General features: G+C 38.0%; 1 protein-coding gene across 2 annotated transcripts in view; it reads right to left on the reverse strand.

Annotated features, from left to right (window-relative positions):
- ATF6 (activating transcription factor 6) overlaps nt 1–27,847 on the reverse strand; it is a 214,681-nt gene that overhangs the window by 25,077 nt on the left and 161,757 nt on the right. The window lies entirely within an intron of this gene.

Here is a 27,847-nt window from a genome sequence, read left to right on the forward strand (position 1 = left end):
ACCCACCCCGTCCCCACCAAAAAAGAGTTCAGTTTTGAACACGCAGGTGTTGGGGGATGTTGGAGAGACAGCTGGGTATAGAGTCTGGAACTCAGGGAATAGGTCAAGGCTAGAGATACAAAACTGGGAGGCATCAGGACATAGATAATATTTAAAGCCATGTGGGCAGAAATTGCTCTCTGTCCACCAAAATTCATTATCCTCTTTTTCCTCTAGTAAAAGAATTGCCAAATTTTAGCTAGAATTCATGGCTACCTGATTAAAGACTACATTTCCAGGGCCGGCCCTATGGCTTGGTGGTTAAGTGCGCGCGCTGCGATGCTGGTGGCCCGGGTTCGGATCCCGGGTGCGCATCGAGGCACCACTTCTCCGTTCATCCTGAGGCCGAGTCCCACATACAGCAACTAGAAGGATGTGTAGCTACGACACACAACTATCCACTGGGGCTTTGGGGGGAAAAATAAAATAAATAAAATCTTTAAAAAAAAAAAAAAAAAAGACTACATTTCCTAGAGTCCCTTTAGCAAGTTGTTGTCACATGACTCAGTTCTGGCCAATGGGATGAGAGTACAAGAAATGGGTTTAACTTCTTTGTCCTCAAAGGGTAAGGATGTGTCCTTCTCCCCGCTGGCTAGAAAACAGACATGATGTAGAGGTGGGAACAGCCATCTGGGACCAAGAAATGGAGGCAGCATGCTGAGAGCAGCAGAGCAACAGGAAAGAAAGAGCCTGGGTCTCCAATACTAACAAGCTATCATATCAGTCCTGGACCATCTACCTACTTTCACAGAAAAGGGAAATAAACTTTCACCTTGTTTAAGCATCTGCATTCTGGTGTCTCTTTGTTACAGTAGCTTAACCTATATTGTGATTTATAGACCATGGATTGAATGAAATCACTTAGGCAAAAAACCAGGGCTAAGGTCTAAGCCCTGGGATATTTCAATGTTTAGGGTTTGGGAAAAGAGAAAGAGTCAATAGACGAGAACAAGAAAATGTAGCTAGTGAAATAAGATAAAAAAACAAAACAAAACAAAACAGGTCATACTAGAAATCAAGTATATATAATAAAGTGTTTTAAGATGGTGCCAAATGTTGCTGGCAGGAAGATGAGGACAGAGAAGAGAATTTGGCAGATGAAGGTGAAGGTAGCTTTGACAAGAAGTTTCAGGGGAGTGACGAGATGAATGACTATTTGAAGTGGGTTAAAGAATAAATAGGAGGGGGCTGGCCCCGTGGCTTAGCAGTTAAGTGCGCATGCTCCGCTGCTGGTGGCCGGGGTTCGGATCCCGGGCGCGCACTGACACACCACTTCTCCAGCCATGCTGAGGCCGCGTCCCACATACAGCAACTAGAAGGATGTGCAACTACGACATACAACTATCTACTAGGGCTTTGGGGGGAAAAAAACAGGTGGAGGATTGGCAATAGATGTTAGCTCAGAGCCGGTCTTCCTCAGCAAAAAGAGGAGGATTAGCACGGATGTTAGCTCAGGGCTGATCTTCCTCACAAAAAAAAAAAAAAAAGAATGAATAGAAGGAGAGAAGGAGGAAACAGCAAGTACAGATAAGTGTTTCAAGGAGCTCTGCTAAAGATGGTAATAGAGAAATGGGTGGTAACTGGAGAGGAAACAAAGGATCAAGTGAGGAATTTTCTGTAAGTGAGCATTATTGTTATCAAACCTACTGTAATGACAGTTTTAATAAAAAGCAAAGGCTCTGAAATACAGTATGAAATACTTAAATTTTTATAAAGGAGTAATTCTTTGAAAATCTAATCCAAACTCACTCCCATAAAGGAATGACAGCTTAAGCTGTTAAACTTGAGACCCTTAAGGTCATATTAATAGCACAAATGCTACTGCCACACGACAAGTGGAAATAGAGGTAATTTATGGGACTCCTTCTTATTTGGAAATCAGTGCCTCCAATTAAAAAAATCTTTTTGATAGTCTGACATAACTTTCTTCTATAAACATTTTTTGTTTACCCTGAATTTTTGGTACCAATGGATAAAAACTTTAGTGTACTTTTCCCATTTGAGAAATCTGACCATTTCCTTGAAAATCCTTATGCTCCTGTATTTCTCTTAGATTCACAGGGATATCTCAAGTACTGTGAAAAATCACTAAAGTTTAATAGGAAAGGAGATGGGGGAGGAATCTGTTGGGGGAGGAAATTGTCCACACACAATACTCTGTATACAGGCAATTATTCCTTTAGATGTAATTTTAACATATTCAGGTGTATGAGTCCAGAAGCCAAATGTATAGTTGCCATTAGTCAAGAGTCCTATAACTTCTATTATTACCATAGAGTCTCATAAAATACCTTAAACAAAAAATGAGAGCTGAAGGTTTCATGTGAAAGATTCCCAGACATTGAAAGCTATGAAGACAGTGCACTCCAGGCAGAACAGTAAATACAAAGGCTCTGAGGTGGGAGTATGCTTGGTATGTTCAGGCAGCAGCAAGGAGGACACTGTGCATAGAGAGGAGAAAATAGGGTAGAAGAAAAAGAGGTCAGAAATGCAGCGTGTTTGTGTGTGTGTGTGTGTGTGTGTGTGGTAGGGGGAGTCAGAATCATGCAGGGTGGTGCAGACAATTGTCATGGCTTTAGCTTTTACTCTGAGTGAGATGGAAAGCTATTGGTAGGCTTTGAACAGACGAGTGACGTGATATAATTTGTTTTAACAGGATTACTCTCGCTATAGTGTCTGGGAGAGACTAAAGGAAGCAAAGGTAAAAGCAGAAAATGCTAGGAGTCTACTGAAGTATCCATGCATGGTATGCCGATGGTCTGGTCCAAAGTGGTAGGGCAAGGAGGTGAGAAGTAGAAGAGGTATGATTCAGGACATATTTTGAAGTAGAGTCAGCAGAATTAGTTGAGGGATTAGATGTGGGGTGTGGGAGAAAAAGAAAGGAGCCAAGGATGACTCCAAGGTTTTTGGCTGTGCAAACTCAAGGATGGATATGCCATTAACCGAGACGGGAAGACAACGGGAGGAGAAGACTGGGGGGTGTGAATCAGGAAGCTGGTTAAGTGTGACCTACCTAGAAATCTTCTAAGTGGAGATATTAAATAGGCAGTTGGATATATGAATCCAGAGTTCAGGGGTAGGTTGAGTTTGGAGGCATAAATTTCCTTCCCTGTCAAATACTTTTAACGATTTGAGTGCAGATACTGAACACATGCTGAGGAAGTGCAAAGCCAAGTCACTCACTGTCATAATCAGGACTCCAAAACAGCTTCATAGGCTGGGGAAAAAAGATGAGCAAACTCTAACAAGAAGAAATTTAATAGGTCGAAATGTAAAATTCCATACAAATAAATGATGAAGGAGACACAGTGGAATAGAGACATGTTTGGAAAAGATTTGGAGATTTTAATCAAGTATAAGTTTGATAAGCCAAAGGTGAAACATAACTGCCCCCCAAACTCATGCCAACTAAGGCTGTATTAAGAAGACAACAGAAAAGGTGAGAGTTCTATTCTCCACTGGTGATGAGAACACATCTACAGTGTGGTATTCCATCCTGGGTTGGTTTGAACCCAGGCCATGAGAAAGTGGATAAAGGAACTGTGTTTCTATGAACTGAGTGGGGAGAAGATGCAGAGGTACAAAACAGCCATCCTCAAAGACCTGGAAGCCTACCAAATGGGCAAGGGATTAGACCTTTTCTCTGAGGCCTAAGAATACTGAATTAGAACCAATAATTGAAAAGTACAGATTTTAGAGCAACACAAAAAGAAATTTCTAACATTTATAGCTGTCTGAAGCACAATGGACTGTCTCTAGATATAATCGATTCTCTTTTATTAGAAATGTTTGAGCACTGTCACTATTTACTGAGAACCTATCATGAATGCTTTCATATGCTGGACATATTATTAAGCACTTTACATAATATGTTAAATCATTCTTCACTACAATCTCATATGAAGAAATTACAACTCGGAGCAAAGTGAGTAAAATCATATAGCTAAGAAGAGCTGAGATTCATACCTATGTCCGTCTGTCTGAAACGCCCATGCTTATAGGCATATCTTTCTCTCTGGATATTTTCAAGTGTATATAATAGTATTTTCAAGTGTGTATGTTATAACTAACATGGATTAAAAAAATATCCTGCCAAAAACAGACACATAGATCAATGGAACAGAATTGAAAGCCCAGAAATAAACCCACACATCTACGGATAGCTAATCTTCGACAAAGGAGCCAAGAACATACAACGGAGAAAGGAAAGTCTCTTCAATAAGCGGTGTTTGGAAAACTGGACAGCCACATGAAAAAGAATGAAAGTAGACCATTATCTTACACCATATAGAAAAATCAACTCAAAATGGATTAAAACTTGAATGTAAGATCGGAAACCATAAAACTCCTAAAAGAAAACATAGGCAGTACACTCTTTGACATCAGTCTTAGCAGTATCTTTCTGAATATGTCTACTCAGACAAGGGAAACAAAACAAAACAAAAATAAACAAATGGGACTACATCAAACTAAAAAGCTTCTACATGGCAAAGGAAACCATCAACAAAACAAAAAGACAACCGACCAACTGGGAGAAGATATTTGCAAATCATATATTTGATAAAGGGTTAATACCCAAAATCTATAAAGAACTCATACAACTCAACAATAAAACAACCTGATCAAAAATTGGGCAGAGGACCTGAACAGACATTTTTCCAAAGGAGATACACAAGTGGGGCTGGCTCCATGGCGTAGCGGTTAAGTGCACACGCTCTGCTGCTGGCGGCCCGGGTTTGGATCCCGGGTGCGCACCGATGCACCACTTGTCAGGCCATGCTGTGGTGGTATCCCACATAAAGTGGAGGAAGATGGGCATGGATGTTAGCTCAGGGCCAGTCTTCCTCAGCAAAAAAAGAGGAGGATTGGTATGGATGTTAGCTCAGGGCTGATTTCCCTCACAAAAAAAAAAAAAAAAGATATACAAGTGGCCAACAGGCACATGAAAAGATGTTCAACATCACTAATTATTAGGGAAATGCAAATCAAAACTACAATGAAATATCACCTCACACCTGTCAGAATGGCTACTATTAAAAAGACAAATAATAAGTGTTGAAGAGGATGTGGAGAAAAGGGAACACTGCTGGTGGGAATATAAATTGGTGTAGCCACTGTGGAAAACAGTATGAGAGTCCTCAAAAAATTAAAAATAGAAATATCATATGACTCAACTATTCCACTTCTGGGTATTTATCCAAAGAACACAAAAACACTAATTCAGAAAGACATACCCACACCTATATTCACCGCAGCGTTATTCACAATAGCCAAGACTTGGAAGCAACCTAAATGCCTATCAATGGATGAATGGATAAAGAAGATGTGGTATACACATATAAAATGTAATACTAATTAGCCATAAAAAAGATGACATCTTGCCACATGCAACAACATGGATGGATCTTGAGGGTATAATGCTAAGTGAAATAAGTCAGATGGAAATTACTGTATGATTTCACTCACATATGGAAAATAAACAGATACACAGAACAGATTAGTGGTTACCAGAGCGGAAGAGGGTGAGGGGAGGGCGAAAGGGATAAAGGGGCAGGTGTGTGTATGGTGACAGATAGCAAACAGACGTTTGGTGGTGAACATGACGTACTCTATACAGAAGTCAAAATACAATGATATACACCTGAAATTTACATAATGTTATAAACATTCACTGTTACCTCAATAAAAAAAAAATCCTACCTAGTTTATAGGTACCTGTTAATCTAAAGAGTTGTGACAACTTCATACCAATTACTGAAACCCAGCTGCATCTTGCTTTATAATTGAGTGCAGTACATATCAAGATTTCTCTGTAAAGTCTGTATAGATAAAGTTTCTCTATCTATAATTGAAGGTCAATTGGAAGGAGGGCAGAGAGAAAAGTAACGTTATTTCTGAGAAGAAACTTCCTGGGAGTGGTCAGCACAACGGGTGATGCCACAGGAACAAAGCAGAGAATGTGAAAGCTAGTCATAACTCTTCCCCTGCCCCTAGGAAAACATGGGTTACCTTAGGAACACAGGTTTAATGCTCTCAGTGGTGGAATGAGCTTACTCCCTGGAAAACAACGCATTTATAACATGCTAAGTGCCAGGGAAACATATTTATTCTTTCCACAAGCATGTGAAAAATACAGGGAAAAAATAAATCACTGAGCTTAAGAATACGGGGAAAAACAATTAGAAGAGAACTAAGAAGAGAAACCACCAAATCATAACTCCTGTGGAAAAAACTTACAGTTGAACTCACACTCCTGAGAGTTATGTGCCTTTACGCAGAGGGCGTTGGCCATACATTTTCTTAAAAAGGTCTCTGGGAAAGTATGTGGTGCACCCAGCAGAAGCTCTGCCAACACCACTAGACAATGTCTATGAACGGAAGGCGTCTCAGGAGCAACAGCACACAGATGGAGGTCACTTTGAAGAACTCACTCCTTCTTATAGCTGAGCCCCTACCACACAGTGGTTTTTATTCCTGATAAAGAATTTCCTGCTATTTTGGTGCTCCCTATTTTTATCAAACTTTTTTTTTTTTTTTTTTTTTTGCGAGGAAGATCAGCCCTGAGCTAACATCCATGCTAATCCTCCTCTTTTTGCTGAGGAAGACCGGCTCTGAGCTAACATCTATTGCCAATCCTCCTCCTTTATTTTATTCCCCCGCAAAGCCCCAGTAGATAGTTGTACGTCACAGTCGCACGTCCTTCTAGTTGCTGTATGTGGGACACGGCCTCAGCATGGCCGGAGAAGCGGTGCCTCGGTGCGCGCCCAGGATCTGAACCCAGGCCGCCAGCAGCGGAGCGCGTGCACTTAACCGCTAAGCCATGGGGCCGGCCCCAAACTTTTCTTTTTTTTTAAAGATTTTATTTATTTATTTTTCCCCCAAAGCCCCAGTACATAGTGGTCTGTCATAGCTGCACATCCTTCTAGTTGCTGTATGTGGGACGCGGCCTCAGCATGGCCGGAGGAGCGGTGCCTCGGTGCGCACCCAGGATCCGAACCCGGGCCGCCGGCAGCGAAGCGCACGCACTTAACCGCTAAGCCACGGGGCCGGCCCCCCAAACTTTTCTTTATCAGGTTTTGGGTTGTGAAGTGGCTCCGTTAAAGGGGTAGGGAGGAAGGTAGCAACAATTTATTGACATTATAAACCAGAGGGAAGATCTGTATTCTGTAGGCCGTTTGTGTAGCCTTGCTCATGCTGAAGGTGGTCTTCCTGCTGAGTGGCTCACCAGGGTCAGCTCAGCTTCCAAGGAGTTCTCATGGGAAACAGAAGTACCTGCTTGGATGGAGCTTTTACTTTATGTGGGGGCAGGCACAGTCCTCCTCCTCATTCAAAGGACATGTGTGTGGCTTCAACCATTGTGTCCTGATTAAAATTTTTCTTCATAGAACAACCTGTGCTATCCCCACACTAGCTGAAGATTAATTAGCCACCAACACTTACCCACTGGCTTGATCTGTGCTTAGTTTCCAACTGTCACTCTATAAATTGTTTCACATAGTTTTCAGGTGGCTCTTTTACCATTGTATGTTCTTGTACTAGCATCCATGCTACTCCTTAATACAGTAACCTGTATTAAAAATGAAAGCTTTACTTCCCTGCATGACAATAACAGTTGATATCAATATTCTTACAAGTAATCACACAGATGACTGTGAACCTGTCAGAGAAGTTTAGCACAAAAGCTGGTCTCCATCAACTTTTCTCTAACTTCCTTTTTTTTAACTGCATTCACTAACTTTCTATTCTTCAACACCTATTTTCATGATAGTATCAACCGAATTAAATCTGAGACTGCCAAATTAATCAGTTTAGAGGACAGGAAAATTCTTTACCAGGCTGACCTCCTTACCCACAATAACATCTCTGCAGTCTCTGAAACGTCCTTGGCACAGGGAGGAAGAAAAAATATGTATGAAGAAAACCTCATATATATTCCAGAAAACACAGGAACCAGAATGACAGCAATAAAAAATTGATCTAAAAGAATACCTAGGCTTTGAGTAGGCCATAGAGACAGGCAGGGGAGTCAGCCAAAATCACCCACATTTTGCTTGATACAAACACTAAAATATCCATGAGACTTCTCTACTCAAGTGTACAAGCAGGAAGAGTGGTTTGTAATCTCACTGAAAATACAAAGATAACTAGACTGCCAATTCAGGGAAGACTGACCCTGTACATTCCTTATAATAGGTAAAGAGAAAGACCAATAGCAGATGTTTTCCATTTAAGCTCATAGAGAGATATCTCCCCTGTGAGATGATCACAGAGTAACCATGGAGATCCCACTGTCCTTCATCAACATGACACTGGTGTTCATGAGGGAAGCATTTCTCACAAACAAGTCTCCAAGGTCAAGGCAATAAAATGGACAAAACTGTATGCAAAGAGTTCAACAGGGTCCTTTAAAAATGAGGTCAATTAAATGGTCAAGAAAAAGTAATATGGTTTTAGTAGATTACTTGCCATCGTCTATAGTGTCTTGTGTTTTGCTTAAGAGTACATCGTCCTAAGCTTTCTTCCAGGTCAGATTGTTATCAATTCACACCTGAATGAGTGTGCAAGTTCCTAACTGTGGCCTCTGCTCATCCATGTCTAATCCAGCTTTTGTCTACCTACAAGTCATCTTGTACACTGTCAGCAGATTAATCTTTCTCCAACATCATTTTTATCACGTTCTTGGCGTTTGATGATCCTTACTACACCATGAAGAGTGGTGAAAGAATACCCCTTTAGGCAGTGATGCTGGAACAGAGAAGTAAATGAAGTGAAGGAGTGAGCTACGTGATGATCTGGGGTAAGAGGTTTCCAGAAAAATGGAAAGGCCTGAGGCACGAATGAGCAGTCAGGTTGAGGATGAGCAAGAAGGACTGTGTACCGAAGTGGAATTAGCACGGGGGGGTGGTGATAAAGGAAATGAAGTTGGAGAGATGGACAGATATCAGTTGAGCCATAGAGGCCAAATTTAGGAGTGCGGACTTTATTATAGGTATAACTCATAATGTGTTATGAGAGTAACTCAATAAGCCTTCTTGAACAAATGAATTATTAAAGTCCATTCAGAACTACTTATTTTGTTAAATTAGAAATGAAGTTCATAGTATGATTTAAGAGGAAGAAAAATATTCTTTTGCATGTTGAACATGTTTAAATTAAAATCATCTTTACACTGGCCAAAGTTTTCCATCACTAAAATTGAATAATGTCAATCCTTCTAAGTCAAGGAAAAAAAATGAAGTTGCACATAAAAATTTCTCTTTTAATTGTGTCTCAGGACTTTAATGCTGTCTCTTAAGAAAAATGGATTAATAAATAGTGAATATTTACCATTAAGATGCTTTTAAATATTATATCTATCTATGTATCTATGTATCTATCTATGTATCTATCTATGTATCTATCTATCTATCTATCAGGATGGAGAGACTTGCTTATAATACATATTTTCTGAAGATCAAATTATCTTATTTATTTGCATGATGCAATTACATATGTCAATATTTTATCTAGGAACACCATGACTTTTGGGTAATCCATGACAGTACAACAGATTCACTGAGTGTGACAGGCAGCCTCTAAGATCATCCCCAGTGAGCCCCACATCCTGGTATTCATACCCTTGGTATTCTCTCCTATTGAGTATGGGCTGTATTTAACGATTTGCTTCTAATGAGTAGAATGTGGTAAAGTGATGGGATATCACCTCTGAGATTAGGTTATAAAGAGACTGTAGCTTCCATCTTAAGCACTTGCTTGTCTGCTCATTCTGAGAGAAGCCTGATGCCACGTTGTGAGCTCTCCTACAGACAGGCTCATGTGGCAAGGAACTGAGGGAGGCCTCTGGCCAGTAGCCAGTGAGAAACTGCAGATATCAGCCAAATAGATCACAAGGAACTGAATCCTACCAACAGCCATGAGTGAACTTTGGACATGGATCCTCCCTAAGCTGAGCCTTCAGAATGAGACTGCAGCCCCAGCTGACAGCCTAAATGCAACCTCATGAAAGACCTTGAGCCAGAGGCACCCAGCTAGCCTACACCTGGACTCCTGACCCATAGAAACTGGGAAATAATAAATGTTGTTTTCAGCCACTAAGTTTTGGGGTAATTTGTTACACAGCAATACATAACTAATACACTGAGCTACTAATACATTTTAATGGAGAAGTAGATCAGTTAAATTCTTAACAGCAGCTAATCCAAAAGACATCTAAAACATCTCAAATATACATTTAATCACTTTGTAATAGCCAGTTTACCTTTATAATATTTTTAAAACTTTGACTAATAGAATTCGTTTGAAAGGGCCAATTTGGAGGGGACAGTCAAAAAATTAAAAGGTTATATTAATGAAAAGATCTGGTCAGAAACTAAGAAATTCCAATTTCAAAGAGGCAAAAATCTAAGCACAGAAGTAAATGACTAGGCTCCAACATGCCTGAGAAAAATTTAGGGATTGTTAGTGGATGAAAAATGAAGCTGTAAAATAATATTGTTTTTAAAAACATGATCGTGGAATATAAAGACACAAAATATGAATATTGGTTAAGAAAATAACCTGCACTGGCATTCCAACTTATTAGTGCCTTTTGATTTTTTATAACCCACATAACCTCTTCCTGCCTCTTTTTCTTCATCCGTATAACAGGAATATCTATATTTTAGGGTTGTAAAGCACTCGACACAATGCTTGGCACATTTGTAAACAACCATAAAAATGTTGGTTCCTATAACAATTACTATTTTCTGTTACAGTCTTAAATTAAAGTCTAGTTCTACTTTCAAAGAATTTCAGGTTACTTTACAACTTGAGACATTTAGGAAATTTGGCAAAAAGTTCAGGAGACCAAAATTTAACCAGAGTTAAGAATAAGGCTTGTTCAAGAAAGTGAAGAGATAAACCCACAGAATGAGTGAAAATATTTGTAAATCATATATCTGATATGGAACTTGTATCTAGAATATATAAAGAACTTTTACAACCCAGTAATAAAAAGACAAATAATCAAATTAAAAAACGGACAAATGATCTGATGAGACAGTTCTCCAAAGAAGGTATACAAATGGCCAATAAACATATGAAAAGATGCTCAACATTATTAGCCATTGGTAAAATGCAAATCAAAACCACAATTGACATACCATTTCATACCCACTACGATGGCTATAATCAACAGACAGACAATAATAAGTGGTGTCAAGAATGTGGAGAAAATGGAAGCCTTGTACACAACTGGTGGGAATGTAAAAGGTACAGTTGCTGTGGAAAACAGTTTAGCATTTATTCAATTGATTCGCTTTATTTTAAATGCTCAATTTGCTACCATTTCCATCATTGAATCAATTGAATCAAAACAGGAAAATAGCTGACTAGTGGATACAGAATGTCTCTAAAATTCTCCACTTTACAATAAATATGAAGAATCTTGTATTTCATATTGATATAAAACTATTTTTGAAAGAGACATGAAAACATTTTAATTCGTTATCATAAATGCAATTTAATCCTCAAATGTTAAATCAGGTATGCTATGGTTTAAAATCTATTTGAGAAATAGATCATTGAAACTAGGAAACTAAAAAGGCTCTCATAAAGATAGAAGCCAAAAATAATGATGACAAATTCAACGAGTATTTCCCCTGCTGCAGCTTGAATGCCTAAACCATACTGTGTGGGAAAATACCATTGTTTTAAAAAAATACCCCAAAAACAAAAAAACTAAGTGGGAAGTGGAGATTTAATTCTTTGAGTTCAAGGAAATTTACTGTCATCAAAAAATAAGCTCATGATATATTGGCCTTCTAAAACACACAATCAATTTAAGTAAAAACATTAATTGTCATTAGCCTATCATGTAGAAGTTACAGAATTTGAGAGCCCACAGGGGACTTCAAAGATCACCTACCTCAACCATCTCATTTTATAGATGAGGACAGTAAACTGAACTACTTGCTTACAAGTCACACATCTGGTTAAGGGCTGAGTAGGGTGAGAACTCGGGTTTGTTGTTTTTTTTGGATATTACGCTGAAGCTAACCCTTTCCAAAGAGATGATAGTTCCTGTACCTGCAGAGAGCAAATGGGCCTCTGTGGGGGTTACAGTCCTTAGGACCTTATGACCTTCTGAGAATATCAGCTATCACCTAGCCTTCCATTGACTGAGTTTTATCAAATGGTTTAGGAAAAGAGATGTTTTTTTCTTCTTTTAGTGATAGTAAGGCCAAACTCACTGTATTTCTCCTTGGTTGTCGTTTCCTTCTTCTTTCCTCCTGTGTTTAACTTTCTCTGATTCTTCAAAATGCTGTTGATAGACGTTTTAGCATCTGACTATCTTTCTAGGTTTAGAGAATCTCCCCTCTTATCAGCAAAGCTTACCTCCCACTATATAAGTTTAAGTACCTGTGAGGTAATAGAAAATATATATTGGTTTCTGCCCCTGGTTCCTGGCACAGAGCTCCTGAAACCCTTTAATTTCCTAAATGATAGGAACACTAGGAGCATCTTTTGTTCTAATATGTGGTCTTTGACCCCAGTTCCTGACACAGGGCTCCTGAAACTCTTGTAATTTCCTGGGTGACAGGAGCGTCTTTTGTTTTAATGAGGCCACCCTGGGTGGGCTCCTGGATGGCTCCTGGATGATGGTGCTCACCAGAAAGACCAAGCCATGATTAGAAGCTTGAAATTTTCAGCACCACCCCCCATTCTCTTGGGAAGCGAAAAGGGGCTGAAAATGGGATTAATGATCAATCATGCCTATGTGATGAAGCCTCCATAAAAATCCCCATAGTATGGGGTCTGGAGAGCTTCCAGGTTGGTGAACATATCCACGTACCACGAGGGTAATGCACCCCAATTCCATGGGGACAGAAGCTCCTGCGCCTGGGACCTTCCCAGACCTCGCCCTATCTATCTCTACATCTGGCTGTTCATCTGCATCCTTTATCATATGCTTTAAGAAACTGATAAATCTAAGTACATATTTCCCTGAGTTCTGTGAACTGCTCTAGCATATTAATCGAACCTGAGGAGGGGATCATGGGAACCTCGAATTTGTAGCCAAGTCGGACAAAAGTTGTGGGTAACCTGGGGACCTACTACTTGAGATTGGCATCTAAAGTGGAGTGGGAGCAGTCTGTGGGACTGAGCTCTTAACATGTGGGATCTGATACTATCTCTAGGTAGATAGCGTCAGAATTGAATTATATTGAATTAAATTATAGGACACCCAGCTGGTGTTGCAGAGAATTACTTGGTTTGGGGAAAAAATCCCACACATTTGATGACCAGAAGTTTTGTGAGTGTTCTGTGTGAGCAGTAAAGGACACAGACACAGGAAAGGAGAACTATAGGTTTTTCCAGTACAGTACCAGGCACTTGATTTACCAGACTTCCTCGTAACTAGGGTGCAGGCGTGTAACCTAGGCGATAGACCATCTCCAGACTGCAAAGAAGCCACGGCTATGAAGACCCTCCTGAGAGGGTGGTGGCCCTGGAAGCAGTAGTATCTAGTTTCAAGAGCCAGCCACAGCACTGGTGCTGGAAGCCGAGTCTGGAATCAGTGATATCAATGGAGCAAGCTATGGTCTATGATGAGCTCTGTGGTGTAATTTGGGGCTTTGTTTTTATTTAAGGGACCTTCAAGTCTGATTCTCTGGCTCTCCTAGAAATTCTGCTTAATTTACCCAGAGTTAGTTTCTGTTACTTAAAATTAAGAAAATTAATTGATACAAGCAGCTACAAGTTAAAAAAAAAAATGCTCTACTATATTGTGAGTTTATCTGGAGCAAGGACTACATATAGTTTTCATATTAAATAGTATCTCTCAGCTCTTAAAACAATGTCTAGCTTTTAGTAGGTTCTTAATAAACGTGGAATTGAACTGGCTGCTTACAAACAAAGTTATTGATTAACTGTATGCTGAATGAGGCTCCCTGGGATAAGAGGGAGAAGACAGCACCAACAAGATAGTACATCTGCTAGAATATGTGAGAACAGCACAATTAGCCAAACTCAGAGTAGGGGGCAGATTTTTCATGTTCATAACCTGGTTCTTCTAATGGAACTTACTAGCTATCTTAGTCTCAGTGCAAGCTTGTTTTCCTGGGAAAATACATGGCCACATCTACAGAAATGTAGACAGTAAATTCATTAGTGAGAAGACAGACGGTTTATTTTTACTATTAAATGATATGTTTTATTTTGAATGTAGAACTGATCTGTTGGTCTGGGACAGGATAGTTTAGGGAAATGACTAAACATTTACTTACTAGAAAACGCAAAAAAAGACTTTTGTATGCTTAAATGCCATGGAAAAAGCAAGCAAACTTTGAAATCAATGTCTGCTAAATTTGGATGGAATGAATTTATTAAAAAAGTGCTTTAATTAGGTAAACTTACGATGCCAAGAAAGCTGGAGCTTTACAGTCTCCCAGTTTGTTTCTTCAGATTTTAATATAGTGGTGAAAAAAGTCTTTCTGGTTTATCACGGAAATTCCAGGGAACTAGCTTGTGAACACATCTATCTTATTATGAATATAAATACTTCATTTTTTGTTGGCCATCATGCCAAATTATGTGCTTAATATTAAATACAGATGATCGGAACATAAACCCAGTAGCTGTTACTCCGAAATTATGGTAACATAAACTGGTACTTAGTTCTACTGTCTTCACTTAGTCATAAACTGTACTTCAGGGAAAGGTTGAAAATACTATTAGGAGCTTGGGCTGCAGAAAACTGACCGCAAAGGACTATTCAGAAAGTTCAGTTATGGTTCTCTTAAATTCTCAGCCACCTCAGCTATAAAATAGGGATAAAATTATATCATGAAGACTTTGTGAAGACCAAATGCAATTATATATGTTAAAGAACCCAGAAATATGCTTAATATCCATGGTGAGTACTCAAAAAGAGAGAACTAAACCTGAATTTGCAACTTAAACTATTTATTAATACAGGCAATGGATGGTTAAAAAGCATTTTGTTTGGGGGAAAAAAAACAAAACTCTAAAATATTTTAAACTGTAATATATACTGAATAAATCTTGTAAATGCTTAATTTCATTTATTTCTACCCTCTCATTATTCTAACAGTGTAGCTCATACTTGCATACTATTTTTACTCATAATTTATACCATAATTCTTACTTTATTTAACCCTGGATATTATCACTTTAAAATGGGAAAATTTATGTAAATATCTCACTGTCAGTTAGGGTGGTCCCTGCTTCAAAACACTGTAAGGTATGTGGCAGTGTTAATTATTTTCTCTGTTTACCAATGTATTATAATTTAGCTCAAAGTCATACAGTAAGTGGTGACAGAGTGAGTTGGTCTTCTAACAGAAGACAGAAGTGTCTTCTAAAATAATTTATGTCTTGCCTTTCCTCACATTAAATGCTAAGTCATTTTGCTTCAAATATAAAAATGGTTTACATTCTCAAAGAATGTCCTTGGTGGTGTAAACAAATTACCTTTCATGTGTAAAGTGCTGTGCCTGGGGATCTAAAGATCTGGGCTCTGCTCACAGCTCTATTAGCAGCTGGGTTGGATCAACCATTTGCCTCCCCCAACCTGTTTTCTTACCTGTATCAGGAGGCTGTTATGCTAGACTGTCCCTAAGTCTGCCTCCCAGTAAGATTATTAGCTCTTTGAAGGCATGAATCACATCTCAGAGTTCTTTTGAAATCTGTACATTACTTAGCATAGTGTTATGCACTCCTTATTTATAAATCTGAACTGCAATTATATTACACTATAAAAACAAATATGAAACAAGATTATCATATCTTATAGTATATAAGCAATTACTGCAAAGTAACCATTATTTAAATTTGCAATGGGGTCTTTATCTCACCTTTCAGTCAAGCAAATGCTGCCTTTACCTGCTCTCGGTAGTAGGAAGCTGGGAAGAATGACCAATAAGATAGTTTCTATGTGAAGTATTCTGTCCTCTTATCTCCATAAACCATCAAAATATTCTCAACTTCTGGACTTACTCTTTATACACTGTGAAAAGCCAGCTTGGTAAGCAGCCTTGAAGATGATCCCTATCTCCTGGTATTCACAGCCTTGTGCAGTCCTCTCCTACAATGTATCAGGGTCAGTCTATGTAACCAAGGGCATGTGGCAGAAGTGACAGTATGTCACTTCTGTGATTAGGTGTAAAAGACTGGCTTCTGTCTTGGGAGCTCTCTCACTCGCTCACTTTCTCGCTTTCATGGATTAGTTGCTTTGGGGGAAGCCCCAGGGAGAGGCCCACATGGTGAGATGCCGAAGCCACCTACCAACAGTGAGCGAGCTTGGGAGCAGCTCCTTCAATCCCAATCAAACCTTCAGCTCCAACAACTGCTTGACTGCAACCTCACAAGAGACCTGGAGCCAGAATCACCCTGCTAAGCTGCTCCCAGATTCCTGACCCTGAGAAACTATGTGAGATAATCAATATTTGTTTTCTCAAACTGCTAGGTTTTGGGGTTATGCTTGTTGGGGTTATGCATAACTTGTTATATAGGTTATATATATAACATATATAATATACGCAGGTTATATAAATATATATATATATAAAATCCTTTCTTATATGAAGTACCCATCAATTCTTGCCTAAATGATTATAATAACTTCCTAACTCTTATCCCTGTAAAAGCATCATCTCCTCTAATCTATCCTTTATACTGCTGTCAGGGAAGTATTTGAAACATGATTCTATTTGCGCCTCTCCTCCGCTCAAAATCTTCTAGTAGCTCCTGTTACTCACAGGATAAAATCAGAACTCTGTACCATGTCATACAAGGCCTTCATAAACTGGCTTCTGCTTGCCTCTCTAGCTTCCTCTACACCTCAGTACCTATGTACTTTAATCCTCCAAATGGGCTAAGTGTTTTTCTTTCTCTGATATCCCTATTTATAATGCTCCTTCTGCCTAGAATGTCTCATCCACTTGGCTAATCCTACTTATTCTTCAAGATTCAGTTCAAATATCACTGTGTGTGTGTGTGTGTGTGTGTGTGTATTTATTTAATTAATTACATTTTTTTCTTGGATACAAAGGATAGTGCCTGGCTTGCACAGATGCTTTATACATTTAATTCAATTCAACAAATATTTTTTTGAGCACCCACTGTGTGTTAGGCACTTATTTTTATAAGGTACTAGGACGTAACAAAAAATATTAAACAAACAGGGTCCCTAACCTTAAGGAGCTTACAGCTTAGCAGGGAAGTCAGATAATAAACTACTGATTACAAATGAGATGAATGGTACAAAAATAAGGGAGTTCAGAGTATTTGGGGCAGGTAAGGCGGGGGAGGGACACCTAACCTATTTTTATGGGCTTAGGAAAGCCTTCCCTGAAAGTTTGTTGAGTAAGGGATTTAAGAAAAAACTCTGATCAAAAAGATGTCCCATCAGGATAAAATCAGTCCTAAACTTCAGTCCAAAAATCAAAATCAGCAAGTAAAATGAAGGAGACACGGCTTGGTAATAATATACGTGAAAAAGAGTTATGGACTAGAAAGTGTAATGTATGATGTAACTGGAAAAAAACACTGGTTTCACAATAGAAATACACACTGTACAGAATTTGGAGATACTCCATTAAGCTCAGCATTCACAGCCCTCTTTAAGAAAGGGAGAAAAACCAGAGCCCATTCAGAAGAGAATGACCAGAATTGAGGCACCTTGAACTTAGGCCACAAGAGGAATAGCTTCTGAAAACTAGAAGGCCTTAGAATGTGAAGACTTAGAGGGTATACAGTATACAAATAGCTAAAGGTCTGTCGTATGGAAGAAAGACTATATGTGTTCCTGCGAATTTATGTGGTAAAGTAAGGAAGAGACAGAAAAGGAACAATTTACAAATTGCCAGAGCTATTTAAAGCAGGGAGTCTTCATCCCTGGAGGTGACTGTATCTAAACTGGTTGGTCACTGAGCAAAATGTTGTAGAAGAGAATCCAAACACTGGAAGGAAGTTAGCATGGATGACTTTGTACTAAAGCCTTTTTAACCCTGATATTTTATGGCTCAAACACATGAATATTAATGAGTCTTTCTTTGTCCTAATCTATACTGTAGTGATGCCAAGTAGAACACATTTCCCACAAGGCTGTGTTCTATATAGTAAGTAGAATGAAAACAAAGAGATTCAGGGAGGTTAATTATATGGCCTTTCTAACAACTCTGCTCCTAACAACAAACTATTTTACAGTTCACATTTGTCTCATTATTTAATCTCAATCTTATGTTTAAGGCATGCATTTGTCTCTGTAAAATCTGTAATAAATCTGGAGGAAAATATCTCTGTGGATATTTGGTTGAGTCCAAAGGCAACTCTTGCCTGATGTACTCAGGATCCCCAAAGGAAAAGTTCTCTCTAATCCATATTTTCAATTTCAAGATTCTAGATTCAGGAAAATGAAATATAGATTTCTTAGGACTCTCTACCTTTTACTTGTAAAAGCCCAAGAGGAAGGGTATTTCCCAATATAAACAAAAATTACAATGTCTTTGACGTATATCTCCGAGATGATGCTGGCCAATCACCCTGTCCTCAGCCTGCAGATGTCTTAAATAACAAAGAAATTATCATGCAAGTGCTGAAAGAACTATGGAACACTTCAGAAAACGTTATGATCCCTGGTGTTTCCAGTTGGTATCACTGCAAAAGAGAATACACAGAGGAGTTGAATCTGTGCTTGTTAAGCAGTTCTTCTGAAAAACAGAAATTTGAGATTATGTGCAATGGCTCAATCTTCTAACACACTACAAGGTTCTTGATTTTCCAGTACAAAGATAAATCCATTCTGAGGAGCTTAATATGTGTAAAATAAAGAAATAATTCATATTTTGGAGCGTTAATAGAAGGCTGAAACCAATTTTGTTGGCTTAAATAGATGCTGATCTCTAGTTTTTATTACTTGAAAGCTAAACCATCTGTTTGAGCAGAAACAGATTTTTGCCACAAGGGAGAAGGAGTGAAAGTGATCTCACTGAAAGTGAATGGGAGTCTAAGGTCAGTAGGTACAGTGCACTCAGCAGCTGGCCCTTTTGGGTCACGGAAGTACTAATATCCTAGAAGATGCAGTGTAAGCTGATCTAATCTAAACCTCTGGGGTCTTGTGAAAGTTCCTATAGATTAAACAGCTTAATAGTAAATCAAATACAAAAAAGACAAACTACTCATGGAAAAAAATTACCTGTGTAGTTGCCAGTAAATCATCAAAGCAATAATCATTCTCAACAAAGTGATAAGTATTCCAAGTACATAAAGGCAGATCTACCATTAATCCTGTTTTTTCCAGTTAAAAAATCTATTTTCAGATTTACTTTGTAGAAGAGGGTTCAGAAGAGGCTATGCTAAGTGGGGATAACCTAATGGTTTGGGAGGAGTTAAAAATGGATACCGATGACTTCAAGAGATAATCGGGAAAGAAAGCCAACCAGAGGAAATGAGGGTGGCAAGAAACATCTATAGGACAGTTATTTCAAAATCATGAAATCAGCTTTTACTTCTCTCTCCTTCAGTTGCCAAGCGCTACAGATTTTTCTTTTGAAATTTCTTTGGACATTTTTCCTTTCTCTCCATTCTAGGCCTTTAACAGCCTCACCCCAAGATCGCTGCAATGCCTCCACCTCATCTTTGCAGCTTTGACTTATCCTACCCTTCCTCCTAGCTTATCTTCCCTCCTAACTTTTTTTGTATTTACAGACCTCAGCCAGATTAACAGTCTCTTAACAGACTTTCATGGTGTTATTTTTATGTTAGATAGCTTAAAGTTACTTCCTTAACTCCTAATGACCTAAATCATATAGCTGTATGCCATGCAGTAAACACTTATTTCTCATCTCTCTTCAACATGAATCCTTTCTGTACTGTCTCCTCCCAGATACCTTGCTCAATCCCAACTTGGCAGATGAAGTGCTGCAGCAAGCAGCTACTGCTAATTTGTCCATTCAATATACATTATTCTCATACTAAGAGAAGGCCACACTTTTTTCAGATCAAGGTGTGTGTAGTTAAACATTACATTTCTGAGCCTCCCTTGAAGCTAGGCATAAGCATGTGACACAGTTTATGTCCAATGAGACATAAGCAAAAGTCTGCTAGAAATTTCTGAAAAATATTTGCTTTCCTGACAGATGCCATGCCTTCCTCCTTTTTTCTGTCTGAAATACAGATAAGATGGCTAGAGCTGCAGCAGCCACTTTGAGATCATCTGGGAAAGACCAAGAGAATTGCAGTAACTTTAGTCCTAGCATCCTTAAACTGTTGAATCAACACCAGCAAATGGACTGGTTCATTGCTGTGAAATTCTTAATATACAAGAAAAAATAAATCGAATTTATTTAAGCAAATGCTTAGTTAGGTTTGCTGTTACTTGTAGCTGAATGCAATCCTTATATACTTAATTATCTTATCCTTTCCTTATCCTTATAGCCTAAGTTTCTTTTACAGTCCAGTTCTAGTTTTATCTTCCAGGGTACCAATTGATATTAGTCACCAAGATTCTATCATCTATCATATTTTTCTAATGTTCAATCCTATACCGTAGATACTGGGATTTATAACTACCTAGTACCTAATTGATCCCTCTTTAAAAAAATTAGTTAGCATGTTGTTTCTGGTTTAGAACTGATCTAAATTATCACTATTGGTCGAGGCCTAGGTGGTAACTTAGCATCAACGTGGGCTGTGAGCTAAAAAGCGATCTAAGGAATTGAGCAAAATTTTACCCAAATTCTAAAGACAATTTGAGTCATACTCTGCCTCTCTTAGGTGACTGCATTCTTACTAGAAAACTGCCAACTCAATTCAGGCACTCAAAATGTAAACTTAGGTCTTTACGAAGGTATTGCTTATCATAGTTAGTAAATGTGAACACTCATCATTTTACTTGCCAGTTATACACAATTAACAGATCTGTGTATATATTTTGAGAGAAAGAAACTCTTTTTTTTCTAGGTGAACAGTGTGACTTTTCTCAGAAGAAATTCTCAGCTTGGGAATTTTACTACTGGTTTTAGTAGTGAGTCAAAAGTCAGAGACCTATTTGATTACGCATTTTTTTAAAATTAAAACATGGTTTCGAAGAAGACTCCATTCACTCAACTGTCTGGATGTGATTATATAACATTGAAATGGAATGAACTGCAATGAAAATGCAAGGTTGTAAATACATTTTTAAAAAAATAGATAATGGGCAGATCTTTAAGGAGAAATCAATTTATAAGAGTAAAAGGCATGACTTTCAGGCACAACTCTCCTGGGCAACCAGCCTGCTTGAGTAGAACATGTCTCAAACAGGACAGTTTCCAAACATATCTTCTTTGGGATAGCCCTTTTATGAAACTGTGATCATCAAAAGCAGTTGTATCAACATTCTCTTCTCATTAAAACCAACCCATTTATTTGGTTGGTTTGCTTCCTGCCATTCTGTTATATCCTCTCCAACTAAAAAGGTGTTTCATTGCTAGTAAGTTCTTCTTGATTTTCTTTACATGGAAATTACTTTGAGATGAAATATAATTATAGTTTAGCCTCATAATCATTTGTTCACCTACTTGGGCCTTTAATAATGATAGGGTAGAATTAGAGTTACAGTTTTATTTTTATTACTCTTGTACCACACTAAGCTAGGTACATGGCAGACAGAGGGAAGGAGAACAGTAAAACCAAATCAGTGAAAGCACTGGCCAAATTATGGAATGTATCTGCTAATGGCTGTGTTCATTCCCTGATGATAGATGTCTACAAAGTAGCTACCATTAAAAAAAAACTCTTCTATGTTCTATTTTGTTGAATTATTTATTAAGCGTGAAAGAAAGGAAATGAGCAGTTTTATCACAACATAAATGGAAATAATTTAAAAGCAGGAAATGTTGACTTACAGTATAAGGAGAACTTCCAGAATTCTTTTTTAAAAATAGCAATAGTTTTTAATTCATTATCCACTGCTCTACCAACCATTTCCAATCAGTTTTTAATAAGGTTTTTTTGTGTGTGTGTGAGGAAGATTAGCCCTGAGCTAACATCCGATGCCAATCCTCCTCTTTTTGCTGAGGAAGATTGGCCCTGGGCTAACATCCATGCCCATCTTCCTCTACTTTATATGGGACGCTGCCACAGCATGGCTTGACAAGCAGTGCAGTGGTGCGCGCCCGTGATCCGAACCTGCGAACCCCAGGCCGCCAAAGTGGAGCGCGCGAACTTAACCACTATACGCCACCGGTAAGCGTACCTAGCATTTTATTTTACTTCAATAATCTTTGGTGTGAAGACTTCCTCAGACAAAGAAAGACTTTCTTGCAGCTTCACTAACCTGTTTCAACTCCCTTATGAGACAAAGGAAATTAAATAATAAAGAGAATGAAAAATGGAAAACAATAAATTACAAAAATTAAATTGGCATGGAGAACACAGAACGATGTGACTAGTATTTTCTAAATGGCATTAATTTCACACCCACATCCTACTCTCTTTAGCTATTTCTTGTATAGACTTTCTCCACAGCTCAAAACCACAAAGTAGAATCATTATACATTATAGTTTAGGACCAGACATTGACCTGGGAATCTAATTTACTTTGCTAAAATTGGAAAATCAAATTCCTCTTCCCAAATATCCCTATCCAAGGTACTACATAAACCAGTTGCCCAATAAAATTTGACTTTATGTCCTCTACCACCTTCTCCAAAATTCTACAGGCTCCACTTAAGTCAGAGAGAGAGATCAAACCCACAACTCATTTTTCTTTCCAAGTTACATGTAACTTTTGAACTCAGAAATGGCAGACAACATATTTTATTCAACTTTCTCAAATCTTTAGATTGCTCAGGATGAGAAACTTTGATATTAGAAATGTCCTCACAACATCTCTGTTCTTTCAATAAACAGGTGCCCAAATTCCTGTGCCTATGTAACTTACACTCTTCAGATTATAAATGATATAATTATAGTACAGCTTGCCAAATTCATATGCCTAATAAGCCAAAGAAATTTATCTCTGGAACTAGGAGAGTTCTATAGGTTGATTTTTTGCATGTGTTTTCCTTTGTAGAACAATTGTTGAAAAGGAGGTTGATAATTTCAATTCACTTTTTATTGTGAATTACAAATCTCAACTAATGTGGTAGAAAGGTGACCTAGTACACATTTCAATTATTTTACATTTGAAAAGATTAAACTAAATTGTGCTTGCCAGTTGTTTTTAATCATATAAAGAATTAAAATAGTAAAATCTTTCAAGTGACCACAAAGTAATGACCAAATAACATTTACCTTACTTATTGTATCATTCAACAAACGTGTCTATCAAATTCAAAACATTACATTACATTGTATTATACTGCTTTCAACGAATGTGCATAACCTTATACCATAAGAATAAAGTGGTATAAAAGTTTATCTTAAATTCTAGAGTCCCAAATATTTTCAATATTTGCACATCTGTCTTTAATACTGAAATAACAATATAATAATTAATCAGAACATATTTTATACAATGAATTTAAATCCTGGCTCTCTGTTATGTAGGGTTGCATAAGTGGTACAAATTACTTTCTTGAGCTTTAATGTCTTCATCTATAAAATGAAGATAACATTTAGCTGGCAGCTGAGCATTACATGAACTAACAGAGAGGCAAGTGCTTCATCTTGCCATGTTTCCTAGGCCAGGCATTGTTCTGGGTGCTGGGGATATGGTTGTAAGTGGCAAACATAACAAACAAGGTTCCTGTCCTCACAGAGGAGGAGAAGCTGGCTAAGCTGACGGAGAAGGAGATACAAGAGGAAAACTAGACAAGCCATGGTTTCACAAAAGCCTACAAAATAAAGCATTTCAAAAAAAGAGAGAATGTCAAAAATGTACTTTGAAGGTACTGACTGCAAAGGGACACAAGGAAGGTTTCTGAAGCAATAAGAATGTTCACATCATGATTGAAGTGATGGTTTCACAACTGTTTACATTTGTCAAAACTCATTAAATTGTACCCATAAAATTGGTGATTTTTATTGTATGCACATTATGCCTCAATAAATCTGATTTCTAAAAAAATGTACTTGTCATGAAAGACAATTTAAAAAAAGAAAGGGCAGGGGAGCTGCTCTAGATGAAAGGAGACTAAAGAGGTGTGACAAGCAGATGTAATGTACGATCTTTGACTGGATTCTGAATCCCTCCCCCCCAAAAGCTATAAAGAATATTTTGGGGGCAAATGTAGAAATCTGAATATGGACTATATATTAAACTGTATTGTATCAATGTTAAACATTTCTTTTTTCAGTGTGGACATTTTATTGTGCTTATGTAGGAGAATATCGCTTTCTCAGGAGATGCATATTCAAATATTTAGGGATAAATTGTCAGAATGTCTGCAACTTACTCTCAAATGGTTCAGGAAAAAACACATATGAATGTAAATAGATAAACATGAAGCAAATGTGGAAAAATGTTAACAATTGGTGAAATCTAGGTAAACGGTCTCCAAATATTTACTGTACTCAACCTTCAACTTTTCTGTAGAATTGAAACTTTTAAAAATAAAAATTAGAGGGCTGAAAAAAAGAGAGAATAGTCAACCATGTCAAATACTGTTAAGAGGTCAGGTAAGATTAGAACGGAGACATGACCTTTGGCTTTGGCAAGATATTGGTCACTGGTGACCCTTTTGTAAGAGCATTTCGGTAGAGTGAGGGGCAAAAACTAGATACGAATGAGCAGGGAGAGAAATGGGAGATGAGCAAATAGGAGCAATGAGTACAAGTAACTCTTTCAAGAGTTTTGTTACGAAGGGTAGCAGAGAAACAGGACATGGAGTTAAGAGAGTCTTCCTACACCAAAGGTAATATTAAGACATTTTGTATGTTGACGAGAATGATCCAGTAGAGACGAAACTGATCATGCAGGACAGAAAAGGTATAAACGCAGGAGCCAAGTCTTTGATACTATGAGAGGAGCTGGGATGCAGGGTCCAAAAGGAAAGAGTCACCTTAGATGATGGTGATGATGACGACAATGACAACAAATGACAAAGGTGGTAACATAGTATCTAACCTGAAAATAGCTAAGCACTAATTAAAGCATTTTTACTCATTTAATTCTCACACCAACTCTAAGAGGAAAGTATTAGTAATATCTTCTTTTACAGACAAAGAAGTTGAGGTACAGAAAGTTTATTAACTTGCCCAACAATACATATCTAATAAGTAGCAAAGTTGAGATTTAGAACCCAAGAGAAGAGACTTTTCTTCCAGTGCAACAAGAGGGAAGGCAGAGTTTGTGGGTGGAGATGCAGCTGGGCTGTTGGTAGTGGAAAGATGAGGTAGCTCTCGTATGATTACATCTATTTTCTCAATGTAGCATTTGGTGAGTTCATCAGCTGAGGGGGTGGGGACAGGGGATGGTGGAGATTTGAGAAGAGAAGGTGAGACATTCTTGTTTCAGAGAGAAGGCAAGTGAATTTACTAGCAATGACGGGCAGGATTGAATGCCCCTTTGGAATTAATGGTCATAAATTTGAAGTGAATCTACTTGTCTTGTCTGGATGATATTTTCTAGCAACTTTCAGCTGCTTGAAAGCAGGCATAAAGAGGATAGTTGGATTTTTACAGACAAGTGGGACCTAAGAAAACAGGAGCCAGAGAGTAAGCGGGGTTTGCGACAGAGTGGTGATAGTATGGGACATGAAATCTCGGCCAGGTAAGAAGAAGTGTATGGCCATTAAGGATGTGATAGATACAGAAAAAGTGGTAGGGTCAGAGGACTGGAGACTTGTGAGGTCAGAAAGTAGCTGGAGTGTGGGTATTACAGTAAGAGAGTAAGTAAAAGTGGGAAGCTTGAAGAGATTTCAAAGGGAGTGCCACTATTGATGATGATGAGCTCTAGAGTATGACCATGTAAATGGGAGGCTGAGGTGACGCAGAACAGATGACTGGATCAAAAGAGGCCTGAGTGCCTGAGTCCTCTCTCTATAACTTCTACATCCACGTAGAATCCTCTACGTGGATGTAGAAGTTATAGAGAGAGGACAAAAGCAGTGGTGGAGAGTCATCAGTGAAGGTGGGGTAGAAGACAGCAACAAAGAAGGGTAAGAGGAGTAAAGTCTGATGTTATATACTTGAAAGATGTTAGGGAGACTGAAGGAGAGCTAATTTGGAAGTTGCAGTGGGGAGCAAGGATACTACCCACCCCACCTGCAGGCTCAGAGATACATGAGGTAGGGAAGAAAAATCAGGCTCTATTTGACCAGGTGAAAGGACTGTTCAGAAAAGAGGCTGAGGATGTAGCACAGTACTTGACACATGAAATATACTCAATCAATATTTCTTGAATTTAAATTTTAACTTTTCTAATAGTTTACTATATCCTAAAAAGGAAAAAAACAAAACTTATGTACAAAGAAATCCAAACCAGAATAAAAAGGAAATGGTCCTCTAAGGATTATATTTTTTAAATCCACGAAAGGCTCACTTCCAAAAATTGGTCCCCTGGCCAAGATAGAGTCGAATAGCATCTTATTGTTTTTGGCTTAATATAAATGGATAGCTCACTGTTATAAAATAACACCAGGCATTTTCTTGCATAAGAACCCAGTATCAGAACAACAAAATTAAGTGAATTCCGCCTTGTTGAAGCCTAGACAATTGCCTTTCTGAGCATAAGCTGACCAGAAATTAAATCTATTATGGTTCAAGCAGAGAAACCTAGGTATCTATGGAATAAGAATAAATGATATTTCCTAAATATATTTTTTGGAGTGTAATATAGTACTCTTTGGAATATACTGTCCTTCTTGAAGTAGTAGTTGATTGCACTATGAAGCTTCAGAGGTACGCCTTTACTGAAGAAAGAGAAGTTCTTCTCAATGTTATAGTTTTTTCTTTTTGATTGGTTCTAAATGTCTTTTTAAGACTAACATAATTCTTTTATGCTTTAACAACAAAAACAAAATATTTTATGTCTATAAAGTTGCCTCCTAAGCATGTCTAATAAGTCGTCTATATACAGCTCATTGAAATTCTATAGACCTCTATGGTCTTAAAATGTACAATGAATATGTAATACTTTTTCTCCAAGACTAAATTTTATTGGAATTTATCTGGAATTCCAGTGTTTTGTTTTATAATTGTATTTGGTGGTTTAATTATGATCAGCAATCAGAATGTGGACCCGTTCAACTGCAGGTTAGTTCAAGGGGCTTTTCATTTTCGTCTTACTTATAAACTACGAAGTTTCTACTACTAGACAGAAAATTTACCGGCAGTTCTATTACACCAGATAAATGGACTTGAAAAGGATGGCCAATCCTCCTAGTTTCATTAGAGCCCAATATGATGTGTCAAAGAAAGCAATTAGTCAACAATATACACTGAGCTCATTTACAACACACAGCTGGCTTTGGGAGTAAGATATTTCTCTTTTCCATGAATAGCCCAGCTGGAAGTAATCTCTCCTTTACTAAATTTCTTTAGTACTTTGTATATTCGTTATGGGACTTTTTCTTTGGAGTACAGTGATTTCTGTGCTTATCTTATTTTTCCTTCTAGGCTATAAGCAAGTACACTATGCTTGACATCTTTGGATAGTCTCCAAGTATTATAGTATTATTTGTATTTTACTTAATACCCAGCACTAGTAGGAGAACAAAATGCAATAGTAATACTATCAATATCAAATTCATCAGTATGGATAGATTCAGTATTACAGATTAAATATAAATAGGCTTCTAAGGTTTGGTCTGGGAATCATACCACCATTTATGCAATACAGTCAATGGCGTTGAGTTCCAAAAACTTACCTTACAAATTC

Source organism: Ceratotherium simum, chromosome 2 (assembly GCF_057802395.1).
Source record: "Ceratotherium simum simum isolate JZ-2026a chromosome 2, ASM5780239v1, whole genome shotgun sequence".
Taxonomy (NCBI): domain Eukaryota; kingdom Metazoa; phylum Chordata; class Mammalia; order Perissodactyla; family Rhinocerotidae; genus Ceratotherium; species Ceratotherium simum.